The sequence below is a fragment of the Pristiophorus japonicus genome, chromosome 11 (genome assembly GCF_044704955.1).
Source record: "Pristiophorus japonicus isolate sPriJap1 chromosome 11, sPriJap1.hap1, whole genome shotgun sequence".
Classification (NCBI taxonomy): Eukaryota; Metazoa; Chordata; class Chondrichthyes; family Pristiophoridae; genus Pristiophorus; species Pristiophorus japonicus.
The window spans coordinates 96,057,215-96,070,119 of record NC_091987.1 but is presented as its reverse complement, the minus strand read 5'-3'; positions in this window follow the sequence as shown (position 1 = coordinate 96,070,119).

Here is a 12,905-nt window from a genome sequence, read left to right as displayed (position 1 = left end):
GTGACCCCTGGTTCTGGACTTCCCCAACATTGGGAACATTCTTCCTGCATCTAACCTGTCTAAACCCGTCAGAATTTTAAACGTTTCTACGAGGTCCCCTCTCATTCTTCTGAACTCCAGTGAATACAAGCCCAGTTGATCGAGTCTTTCTTGATAGGTCAGTCCCACCATCCCGGGAATCAGTCTGGTGAATCTTCGCTGCACTCCCTCAATAGCAAGAATGTCCTTCCTCAAGTTAGGAGACCAAAACTGTACACAATACTCCAGGTGTGGCCTCACCAAGGCCCTGTACCACTGTAGCAACACCTCCCTGCCCCTGTACTCAAATCCCCTCGCTATGAAGGCCAACATGCCATTTGCTTTCTTAACCGCCTGCTGTACCTGCATGCCAACCTTCAATGACTGATGTACCATGACACCCAGGTCTCGTTGCACCTCCCCTTTTCCTAATCTGTCACCATTCAGATAATAGTCTGTCTCTCTGTTTTTACCACCAAAGTGGATAACCTCACATTTATCCACATTATACTTCATCTGCCATGCATTTGCCCACTCACCTAACCTATCCAAGTCACTCTGCAGCCTCATAGCATCCTCCTCGCAGCTCACACTGCCACCCAACTTAGTGTCATCCGCAAATTTGGAGATACTACATTTAATCCCCTCGTCTAAATCATTAATGTACAATGTAAACAGCTGGGAGCCCCAGCACAGAACCTTGCGGTACCCCACTAGTCACTGCCTGCCATTCTGAAAAGTACACATTTACTCCTACTCTTTGCTTCCTGTCTGACAACCAGTTCTCAATCCACGTCAGCACACTACCCCCAATCCCATGTGCTTTAACTTTGCACATTAATCTCTTGTGTGGGACTTTGTCGAAAGCCTTCTGAAAGTCCAAATATACCACATCAACTGGTTCTCCCTTGTCCACTCTACTGGAAACATCCTCAAAAAATTCCAGAAGATTTGTCAAGCATGATTTCCCTTTCACAAATCCATGCTGACTTGGACCTATCATGTCACCTCTTTCCAAATGCGCTGCTATGACATCCTTAATAATTGATTCCATCATTTTACCCACTACTGAGGTCAGGCTGACCGGTCTATAATTCCCTGTTTTCTCTCTCCCTCCTTTTTTAAAAAGTGGGGTTACATTGGCTACCCTCCACTCGATAGGAACTGATCCAGAGTCAATGGAATGTTGGAAAATGACTGTCAATGCATCCGCTATTTCCAAGGCCACCTCCTTAAGTACTCTGGGATGCAGTCCATCAGGCCCTGGGGATTTATCGGCCTTCAATCCCATCAATTTCCCCAACACAATTTCCAGACTAATAAAGATTTCCCTCAGTTCCTCCTCCTTACTAGACCCTCTGACCCCTTTTATATCCGGAAGGTTGTTTGTGTCCTCCTTAGTGAATACCGAACCAAAGTACTTGTTCAATTGGTCTGCCATTTCTTTGTTCCCCGTTATGACTTCCCCTGATTCTGACTGCAGGGGACCTACGTTTGTCTTTACTAACCTTTTTCTCTTTACATATCTTTAGAAACTTTTGCAATCCGCCTTAATGTTCCCTGCAAGCTTCCTCTCGTACTCCATTTTCCCTGCCCTAATCAAACCCTTTGTCCTCCTCTGCTGAGTTCTAAATTTCTCCCAGTCCCCGGGTTCGATGCTATTTCTGGTCAATTTGTATGCCACTTCCTTGGCTTTAATACTATCCCTGATTTCCCTTGATAGCCACGGTTGAGCCACCTTCCCTTTTTTATTTTTACGCCAGACAGGAATGTACAATTGTTGTAGTTCATCCATGCGGTCTCTAAATGTCTGCCATTGCCCATCCACAGTCAACCCCTTAAGTATCATTCGCCAATCTATCCTAGCCAATTCATGCCTCATACCTTCAAAGTTACCCTTCTTTAAGTTCTGGACCATGGTCTCTGAATTAACTGTTTCATTCTCCATCCTAATGCAGAATTCCACCATATTATGGTCACTCTTCCCCAAGGGGCCTCGCACAATGGGATTGCTAATTAATCCTCTCTCATTACACAACACCCAGTCTAAGATGGCCTCCCCCCTAGTTGGTTCCTCGACATATTGGTCTAGAAAACCATCCCTTATGCACTCCAGGAAATCCTCCTCCACCGTATTGCTTCCAGTTTGGCTAGGCCAATGTATGTGCATATTAAAGTCACCCATGATAACAGCTGCATCTTTATTGCATGCACCCCTAATTTCCTGTTTGATGCCCTCCCCAACATCACTACTACTGTTTGGAGGTCTGTACACAACTCCCACTAACGTTTTTTGCCCTTTGGTGTTCTGCAGCTCTACCCATATAGATTCCACATCATCCAAGCTAATGTCTTTCCTAACTATTGCATTAATCTCCTCTTTAACCAGCAATGCTACCCCACCTCCTTTTCCTTTTATTCTATCCTTCCTGAATATTGAATACCCCTGGATGTTGAGTTCCCAGCCCTGATCATCCTGGAGCCACGTCTCCGTAATCCCAATCACATCATATTTGTTAACATCTATTTGCACAGTTAATTCATCCACCTTATTGCGGATACTCCTTGCATTAAGACACAAAGCCTTCAGGCTTGTTTTTTTAACACCCTTTGTCCTTTTAGAATTTTGCTGTACAGTGGCCCTTTTTGTTCTTTGCTTTGGGTTTCTCTGCCCTCCACTTTTCCTCATCTCCTTTCTGTCTTTTGCTTTTGCCTCCTTTTTGTTTCCCTCTGTCTCCCTGCATTGGTTCCCATCCCCCTGCCATATTAGTTTAACTGATTTGCTTCCACACTGAAAATGAGTACTCAGGTGACTGATGAGCTCATTTTAATGGTAGAAGATGCCTGTGTGTGAATTAGTTTAATGAGGGGTGGCCGTTGCACACCAGCCACCACACGGACTTGACGCATAAGGTCTTGGTCCAGTGCAAGGGGATCCAAAATGACTGGAGACCAGGTTCCATCGCATGGGCCAATTCATACACACAAACTCAAACATACGCCTACTGTCCTCCTTCCTTCCTCCTTCCACAGGACCTCTCTCTACGTGGAATTCATAGGACGCAATGCGAGCCTTCTCTTGGTCTTGCCCACGCTATCCCACCTATAGGCTCCGCCCTCTCTGCTCCTCCGTGTCTCATCCATCCTCTCCTCTCCACTTCTGATCTCCGGACCTCACAGGTCCCGACCTCCTAACCTCGCCGGTCCCGACCTCCTGACCTCGCCGGTCCAGACCTCCGGACCTCGCTGGTCCCTCCCTCCGCTCCTTGTCGATCCCGTCCTCCATTCCTCCCCGATTCCGACCTTCACTCTGTGCCGCATCTGACGTCTGCTCCTCGCCACTTTGGACCTCTGCTCCTCGCCACTTCCGATCTCCGCTCCTTGTCACTCCCGACCTCCACTCCTCGCTGCTTCCGACCTCCGCGTTGTTGATTGTCAACAACAACAACATTATCAACAACATAATAGGATGCATCCAGCATCAACAACATAATGCAGCAATCCCTGCCACACTTTTTTACCACTGACTTTTGACCCCAGTGCCCTTAGCCCCCTCCCTTGCTTGCTGCTCCTTAACCCAAGTGATACCAAGATGATGTGCAGCAACGTTGTCAAAGCACTGCTGTGTTGGGGGAGAGACAATGGAGATGCCGCCTGGGGACACACTGAACCAGCTCGTGGTGTGGAAAGCCCGGCTTCTGACTGGCCAGCCTCTTCATCGGTGTCGCCAGTCACAGATGGTTTGGGTGTGACAGTGGGGAATGCAGAGAGTATGGCGGGTAGGTTTATGGATTGCATCACCTGCCTAAGCTGAAGCAGAGCTTGTGCCTGTGATGCGCCATATTCCACAAGGGTTCGCGCCACACTCTCCAGGAGTCCACTTGTAAAGACCTTACTCTACAGTATGAAACCACACGAGGCACATTCTGGGGACAAGGTCACTCTGTGTCCTTGACTCTTTATTCACAGGACTCCAAGGATGATGACCCTGCGTGGGACCTCCCTTTTTATACCTGTGTGATCAGGTAAGGAGTGTCTCCCACAAGTTCATCCCTTGTGGTCAAGGTGTGCATCTAGGTTGAGTGTGTACAGTAATACAGTGGTGTTACATTGTGGTTACATACATGGCACCACTGTCACTGCTGGAGGCCACCAGTCTTGTGTGGGCATTGATGGCCTTGCAGCTTTCACGGCTCGCACCGACAATCTGCGCCCCTACCTCCGTAATAGTCGCAGTGAGACTCTCGATGGTCGTGGGAATCCTACTCAAGACATCAAGGAACTGACGACTTACCTGGATGCTCTCCCTGGACATTCCCACCATGTCCAGTTCCACGTCTGCCTGTCTGTCAGCAGACCAACTTTCCCGACTCACCCTCCGGAGAGATGGCATATGGCATTCGACCTCAGAATTGTGGTGCTGCACATCACTGGTCCCAGGAATCTCGGAGTTGCCAAACACTGAGAAAGTTACATCGTCATCCTCAGATGAGGTGAGTGCCAGTGGTAAAAGAGGAGTGGTTTGCATCTACGCTGGAGTCGACTGATCAGTATCCTCCTCCTCCTCTTTTTTGTTCTCCTTCAGACGATGGCATGACGTGGAATGTTGCCTTGAGGGATGCAGCGTCTGTGGCTGGTCATCTGGAAGTAGAAAGCAACAGATGAGTAGTTAGCAGCAGGGGAGAAGGCAGGGTGACACGAGGAAGGTCGCATACACAGGCTCATTTGAAGGACCGCCGCTATTCCATTATGTCTATTCCAGCGACACTGCATGACATTGCCCCAACCCAGCCCAGGGAGTGTGCAGGACATTGCCCCAACCCTAGTCCACATACACTGCATCACATTGCCCCAACCCAGCCCAGGAAGCGTGCAAGACTTACCCTCAGTTTCCAAGTGGGGGTCAGTGCTCCCAGTGGCAGTTGCCCGACCTGAGACGCCGATGAGGCCTGCCACTCACTCCTCGATGCCGGTGAGTGGCAGGGTCTGAGGCGGACCGCCACTTGTCCACGCCGATTATGTGACTTCTTGGCCTACAAAGATGAAAATGGAAATGATTACAAGAGGGTCATCTGCTCTTGTGGCACAGATAGCCACCAAAGCACTTATACCATACTGTCTGAATGTAATATAGTCCTCTGTTTAATGGCCTTGGAAGTTGCATGTAGTTCAGCAGGAGGACATCAAAGTGCGGAGACATCATCTGAGATCTCAGAAAGCAATCTTAATAATGTGTAAAGATCATTCATGGCAAAAAGGATGTCAAACTAAGCCTACCTATATGTCATGCATTTTAGGAGGCAACCCACAGAGTGCTGAGAGGCACCAAATGCATGGGAACAAATAGTGTGTCAGATTTATAATTGACGAAATGAAGGAGTGCATGAATTAAAATTGTACTCAAACTAACGACCCTTGAAAGATCATTGAATTTCTTTCGGCACTGTGTGCCACTCCTGACCACAGTGTCTGAGGCAGAGACCTCCTCAGCTATTTCCCTCTAAATGCGCTTATAAATGGATGGCAGTGGTCTAGATCCACCCCATGATGTAACTCCCACAGAGATTTGGGTTAGAGAATTCCAAAGATTCACAACCCACTGAGTGAAGAAAATCCTCCTCATCTCAGTCTTAAATGGCTGACCCCTTATCCTGATACTGTGCTAGACTCTGCAGTCAGGGGAACAATCTCCCAGCATCTACGCTATCAATCCCCCTCAGTATCTTATATGTTTCAATGCGATCACCTCTCATTCATCTAAACTCTATAGAGTATAGGCTTGATCTGCTCAATCTCTCCTCATATGACAACCCTCTCATCCCAGGGATCAATCTAGTGAACCTTTCTTGCACTACCTCTAAGGTAAGTATTTCCTGCCTCAGATAAAGGAACCAAAACTGTGCAGTACTCCAGATGTGATCTCACCAAAACCCTGTACCATTGTAGTAAAACTTGCTTACTCTTGTACTCCAACCCCGTTTCAAAAAAGGCCAACATAACATTTGCTTTCCTCATTGCTTGCTGTACCTGCACACTAACTTTCTGTGTTTCCTGTACTTGGACACCCAAATCTCTCTGAACACCAACATTCAAAAGTTTCTCACCATTTAAAAAATATTTTGTTTTTCTATTCTTCCTATTAAAGTGGATAACCTTACATTTCCCCACATTATACTCCATTTGCCACCTTCTTGCCCACTCACTTAACTTATCTATATCACTTTACAGAATCTTTGTGTCAGTCTCCCAACTTACTTTCCTAGCCCGTTTTGTATTGTCAGCAAATTTGGATATATTGCATTTGGTCCCTTCATCTAAGTCATTAATATAGATTGTAAATAGCTGAGGCCCAAGCTTCACCTTGAGACACCCCACTAGTTAACTTCCTGCCCACCGTAAAAGTACCTATTTATCCCGACTCTCTTTTCTGTCCGTTAACCAATCCTCTATCCATGCTAATATATTACCCCCAACCCCACGAGCCCTTATCTTGCGTATCAACCTTTTATGTGGCAACTTATTGAATGCCTTTTTGAAATCCAAATATACTACATCCACTGGTTCCCCTTTATCTACCCTGCGAGTTACAACCTCAAAAACTCAAATAAATTTGTTAAACACAATTTCCCCTTCATAAAACCATATTATGATTTTCTAAGTGCCCTATTACCACTTTCTTGATAATGGATTCCAAGATTTTCCCAATGACTGATGCCTGGATAACTGGCCTGCAGTTCCCCATTTTCTCTGTCCCTCCTTTCTTGAATAGCAGGGTTACATTTACTAGCTTCCAATCCAATGGGACCATTCTAGAATCTATCGAATTTTGGAAGATCACATCCAATGTATGCACTATTTCTGCAGCCACCTTTTTTAGAACCTCAGGAAGACAAAACAGGTGGACATGATATTGGATGATGAGATTAGAAATGAGATTAACTGCATTTAAAATAGAAAGTTGATAAATATTAAATAAACTAATCAAACTCAAGGAGGATAAATCACTGTTCTGGACCGATTATATCCGCAGATTTTAAAAGAATCTCGGGAAGAGATAACAGAGGCATTACTACACATATTTAATAATTCGTTAGAACAACGTGTAGTGCCAGAGGACTGGTGGATAGCTAATGTAATACCTATATTTAAGAGGCGGTTTAGAACATGTCCAGGGAACTATAGACCAGTTAGCTTAACATCAGTGGAAGGAAAAATAATGGAATCACTACTAAAGGAGAAAATAGAAGAATGTCTAGAAACAAAAAATATAATAATGAATAGCCACCATGGATTCAAAAGGGAAAATCTTGTTTGACCAACCTTATTGAATTATTTGAATAGGTAACAGAGAGGCACTCTCCACTCTCTGAACTGTGACAGTTTGAACTGTCCATGCCTCTGTTTATAAAGCCTTATCAACTTCAAAGATTTGTGTACATACACCTCCCGGTCTCTCTGTTCCTGCACCCCCTTTAAAATTGTACCATTTATCTTACATTATCTTTGTAAGGGGAGCTTGGGGTGTGGCTTCGAATCCACACTCCCCTGAGGTTCTGTACGTGCGATTTATGAGGATGGGTGAGTAATGAGGCACCAGACACAGTGGGTAAGAGTGCAAAATGGCTAATGTTGTTTATTTAGAATAGTAAACACAAAGATAGAGGGCATAGGAAGAGGTCATAAATAGCAGTAATGGCACAATCTCACTCAACAATACGAAAAATTCTCGCAACAGGGAAGGGGAAGATAAGAGGTTGAAACATTCCACCCACACATAACCCCACCTCCCACTTCCACCCTTCTTACCAATTTCTATCCTAAATTGAGTCTGTGAGGGGGTTTGGGCTCTACTCACAATCCTATCAACTCCGGGGTTCTGGGGGCACTTATTTCAACTCGGGGTCCATCTGGAGTTGGTTTTATGTTGTTGGTCGGTTCGGTTTTCTACCTCGATGTTGCGTCGGTTTCTTCTCTTTGCCTCTCGGTTGGCTCCTAAGCAAAAAGCTGCTGGAGTTAAGCACACCTTCCCCAGAGCGAGGGCCCTGTGAAGAGCTGACTCAACTCCCCTTTAACTCAACTCAACCACAACGAAAACTGACTCCCACCTTCTTAACTCAACTCTACAACTCAAAATGCAAAAGCTGACTCCAACCTCCAAACTCCAACTTCCAACCCCCAACCACCTTGTGTGTTTTTGCAGCTTTTTCTTCATCTTTGCGCCAAAACTGCATGCCATTGTCTTGGGTCTTCCTTGAATAAAATGGGGTGTGAATGGCAGTTCGATGTGTATCGATCTGTCTGGAATGGGAGATTAGCCACACCTCCTGTATCCTGTCGCTCACTGATGGGGTGAATGAAGATGATTGTTCACTATCTCAACAGAGGTGCCACTCTGTCTGGGCTGGCCAAAATGATTGCATCAGACCTGTGGGCTTTTGTTTAATTATTCAAACTGATACCCTTTGTGTTGCCTTGTGTATTACTGGGGAGATTTGCCTGGACATGTTGCCTCTTCTGTGAGGGTTTTACATGGAAAGCTGGCGAAATTTCCTTTTCAAATATAAAGTTGCCTTGTATCCATTTTCCTGGAAGAACCGAATGTACACTCTTCCCCCTTACGGTAGCTGGCTCATCCCCCGTCCAGTTCCGTGCCCCTGCAACACTGTCTGTTACTGTACAGGGTGGCCAGAGTCCCATCATCCTCTGCGGTTTGCATGCAGTTGGTCATTTTAAACATGGCATCTTCCCATTCTCCCTGCCACATGTCTCCGTGGTTGGTCTTGCAGAACCTTACATTGTCTCTCATTCTTCCTACCAAAATGCATCATTTCTCATTTCTCTGCGTAAAATTACATCTGCCATGTGTCTGCCCATTTCACAAATCTATATCCTCCTGAAGACTGTTACAATCCTTTTCACTGTTTACTACATTTCTGAGTTTCGTTTCATCTGCCAACTTTGAAATTCTGCCCTGTATACCGAACCTTGGGTCATTAATATATATCAAAACGAGCAGTGTTCGGAATACCGACCCTGGGGGAAACACTACTGTACACTTCTCTCCAGTCTGAAAAATCACCCATTTACCACTGCTCTCTGCTTTCTGTCTCTTAGTCAATTTCAGATCCACACCGCCGCTGCCCCTTTAATCCCATGGGCTGCAATTGATGATGAAGCTTTCTTCCAGGGTGCTCTCTTTTTCCAAGGGCCATAATTCCATGCCACATCCTCAATTCCTTGGGACTGCTCTCACAAATCCTTTGTAAGACTTATTTCTAATATGTGAATTGTAGCATCGCCACTGTGGTTAGCTGGAACCATATGACCATAAATTAATGTATGTGTCACAAACCTTGTACTCCTGTGTAACATTATGAATTCTTCTAGTCTTGTCAGCGTGACATTTTGCTATACTAGAAAATTACTGTAGGCATGTGAGATTTTATTAAGGTGACTATTATGTTGTCGTACTGCTATGCATTTTTCCTAAACTATGAAATTATTATCAGTAAAACTCTTCCTTTTATCAAGGTGAAATGGCAGCTTTGTTAAAGTTGTGATGTCTATGCGACTATTTGATAGTAACCTAATATCCTGACTCATCTCTGTTTCAGTTGTGTAGAAAGAGGATGTATAACCAGATAATCTTTGTATATGGAGTGACACAGGGGGAACATACTGTTCCCTGTAAAAAAAAACAATAATTCACAATTAAAGAAAAATCTACCAATTCTGCGACCCATTAAAAACTTAAAGACAGCAAACTAAAAATAAAATTTATGGCTTGGAGTTTCCACTCGATTGCGCTGTTTTTTTCAACGCAATTCTCCCGATATCGGTGCAAAAGATTGCGGAATTTTAAGAGCAAATTGCGTTCAGTGCCATTCGCGTTTCCATGATCTTTTATGCTAGTTTATAAAACATCGCACTGGAAGCAGCCCCGCCCACAAAACTGGCCATGCTCCCAGGGTGAATTATTCACCATTGGGAGTATCCGCTAATCGCATTCAGTTGCAGGCCTTTGGGGAGGCTCCAAAAATTAAGCTGGAACTTTTGGCCACAGGGACACTAACAAGCAGGTTTTCAAAGATTTAGAATTATTTTTAATTTATTAAAGAACTGACTAATATACCCCAATCTAACTAGAAAATAGTTTAATAAATATTTAACGTCATTTTTAGTCATTTAAAATTGGGTTACTCACAGGTGGTGAATTGACACTAATTAAAATGCTTATTTTTTGTGATATACCCATTTTCAGCTGTATTATTCAAACTTTACTAAGTTACTACTCTTAAATATACCAAGGAATATTTTTTTAAAGCAATTAAAAAAAAAAGAAATGACGTTTTAAGATACTGCCCGATTGTACTGGTTCATAGCAGATTTTGTGTTCAGCAATATGCAATTGCATTTGAGCAGAAACTTGGGGGGGAAAAAACACTTTGAAAAATAGGCGCAATTTGCGTCGGAATCGCCAATTGCGCCCAAAGCAGAAACTCTGCCCCTACATGTTTACAGTTTGTATGGTTAAAGCAAAAATGATTTGGTGTAAATGTGGGTAACCCAGCTGCTGACTGTTAGAACAGAACTGCCTCGCTGACTGTCAGGTACGAGAAGATAGCATGCTGAAACCACGATATTTTTGTTCCTGAAAATTCAGGCATCTATAACTTTCTGTATTTGTTCAATAAAGGAATTACACTAAATTGTTGTATTATGAGTTTGATTATCAGGTGTCCTAAACCATAGGACAGCCAGCACTTACCATTTTTTCTGACTTCCCCATACATTGCCACATGTTAGCTCCCTTCTAACTTCCCCATGCTCATGCAGCTCCTGTCTTTCCTTTACCCAAATATATCCGTACAGTTCTTGTCTCTCCTTACTTCCTCAAACAAGGTCATCTACTTACTCCTTCCTTTTTCTAAAAGCGATGACACAATTCTCCCCCCCATCCTTCTTTCCACAAATGTGACCACACACTTCCCCTTCCGTTTCCTTTCACAAAAAAGGCTACATACGGCACTCATTCCCATTCCCAAACATGGCCATACACTGCCCCTCCTTCTCCAAATGCAGCCACGTGCTTTACGTTTTTAACAGAAAATCATAAAGCAGGTGGTCGGTTCACTTGAATAAATAAATATAGTTATTTAATTAGGCCAAGTGAGTGGGGAAAAATTTGGCAGATGGAGTATAATGTGGGAAAATGTGATGTTATCTACTTTGGTAGGAAAAATAAAAAAACAAATTATTATTTAAATTGGGTGAGATTACAAAATGCTGTGGTAGAGAGCGATCTAGGGTTCTTGCACATGAAACTCAAAACGTTAGTAATGTATGGAGAAAGAGTCAGACTGAACACTGTGAGCTCAAAGTGTGACCGTAGTCTTTTATTGCAGGTCTCCAGCATGCCTCTCCAACCTGTGAGGCCTCCTTAAATACCTGTGCTCTGAAGGGATTATGGGATCCCTTGGGACTCCAGGAGATGAGCCCTCTGATGGCTGTACAGAGTAAATACAAGTTTACATATATAACAACACTCCCTCCAGAATCAATAGTGTAACTATTTACAATGTGAGTCGATCTGGGGCCCTTCTTGCCCTGGTTGATCGTCTCAGTGTGAAAGCTGGTATTGTTGGATCATTTGTTGGGCCCTTGCTGGACTGCTATGCAGCTGGCCTTGTGGGCTGCCTGGTGTGTTGGGTCTTGCAGAGTTGCTGTGGATGATGGGTTCTGCTTTGTGGTCAACCGTGGCGCTGGTTGACACTGGTGTGTATGTTGGGGGATCAAAAAAGGTAGGGTCTAAGGTGGGTTGCTCAGGATAGTCCGTGAATCTGAGTTTTATTTGGTCTAAGTGTTTCTGGTGAATGAGTCCATTTGAAAGTTTGACCCGAAACACCCTGCTCCCCTCTTTGGCCACGACAGTGCCGGGAAGCCACTTGGGATCTTGTCCATAATTCAGTACAAATACAGGATCATTGATTTCAATCTCGCGTGACACATTTGCGCTATCATGGTATGTACTTTGTTGAAGCCGCCTGCTCCCTACCTGTTCATGTAGATCAGGGTGAACTAATGAGAGCCTTGTCTTAAGTGCTCTTTCCATGAGCAGTTCAGCAGGTGGGATCCCAGTGAGCGAGTGGGATCTTGTGCGGGAGCTAAGCATGACTCGGGATAGGCGAGTCTGCAGTGAGCCTTCAGTTACCCTCTTCAAGCCTTGCTTGATGGTTTGCACTGCTCTCTCTGCCTGACCATTGGGACGCTGGTTTAAACGGGGCAGATGTGACATGTTTGATCCCATTACGGGTCATGAATTCTTTGAACTCAGCACTGGTAAAACATGGGCTGTTGTCGCTCACCAGGACATCGGGTAGGCCGTATGTGGCAAACATGGCCCGCAGGCTTTCAGTAGTGGCAGCGGACGTGCTAGCCAACATTATCTCACATTCAATCCACTTGGAGTACGCGTCTACAACCACAAGGAACATTTTACCCAAGAACGGGCCTGCATAATTGACGTGTACCCTAGACCACGGTTTGGAGGGCCAAGACCATAAACTTAGCGGCGCCTCCCTGGGTACATTGCTTAACTGCGATCATGTATTACATCTGTGAACGCAGGACTCTAAGTCCGCATCGATACCGGGCCACCACACGTGGGATCTAGCTATTGCTTTCATCATTATGATGCCTGGGTGGGTACTGTGGAGGTCATTGATGAAGGATCTTGGTGACGTCCCTCTTCGCTCTCCTGCTCCAGCATGTGCTGCTCCCTGGAGTGGTGCCACACTGCTCCTTCCGCTCCACAGCCTGCTCCAATGGTGCTCGCAGGCCGGAGGCCGCCCAGCCTGCCGGGTCAGGCCACCACGCCGCTCTCTCCG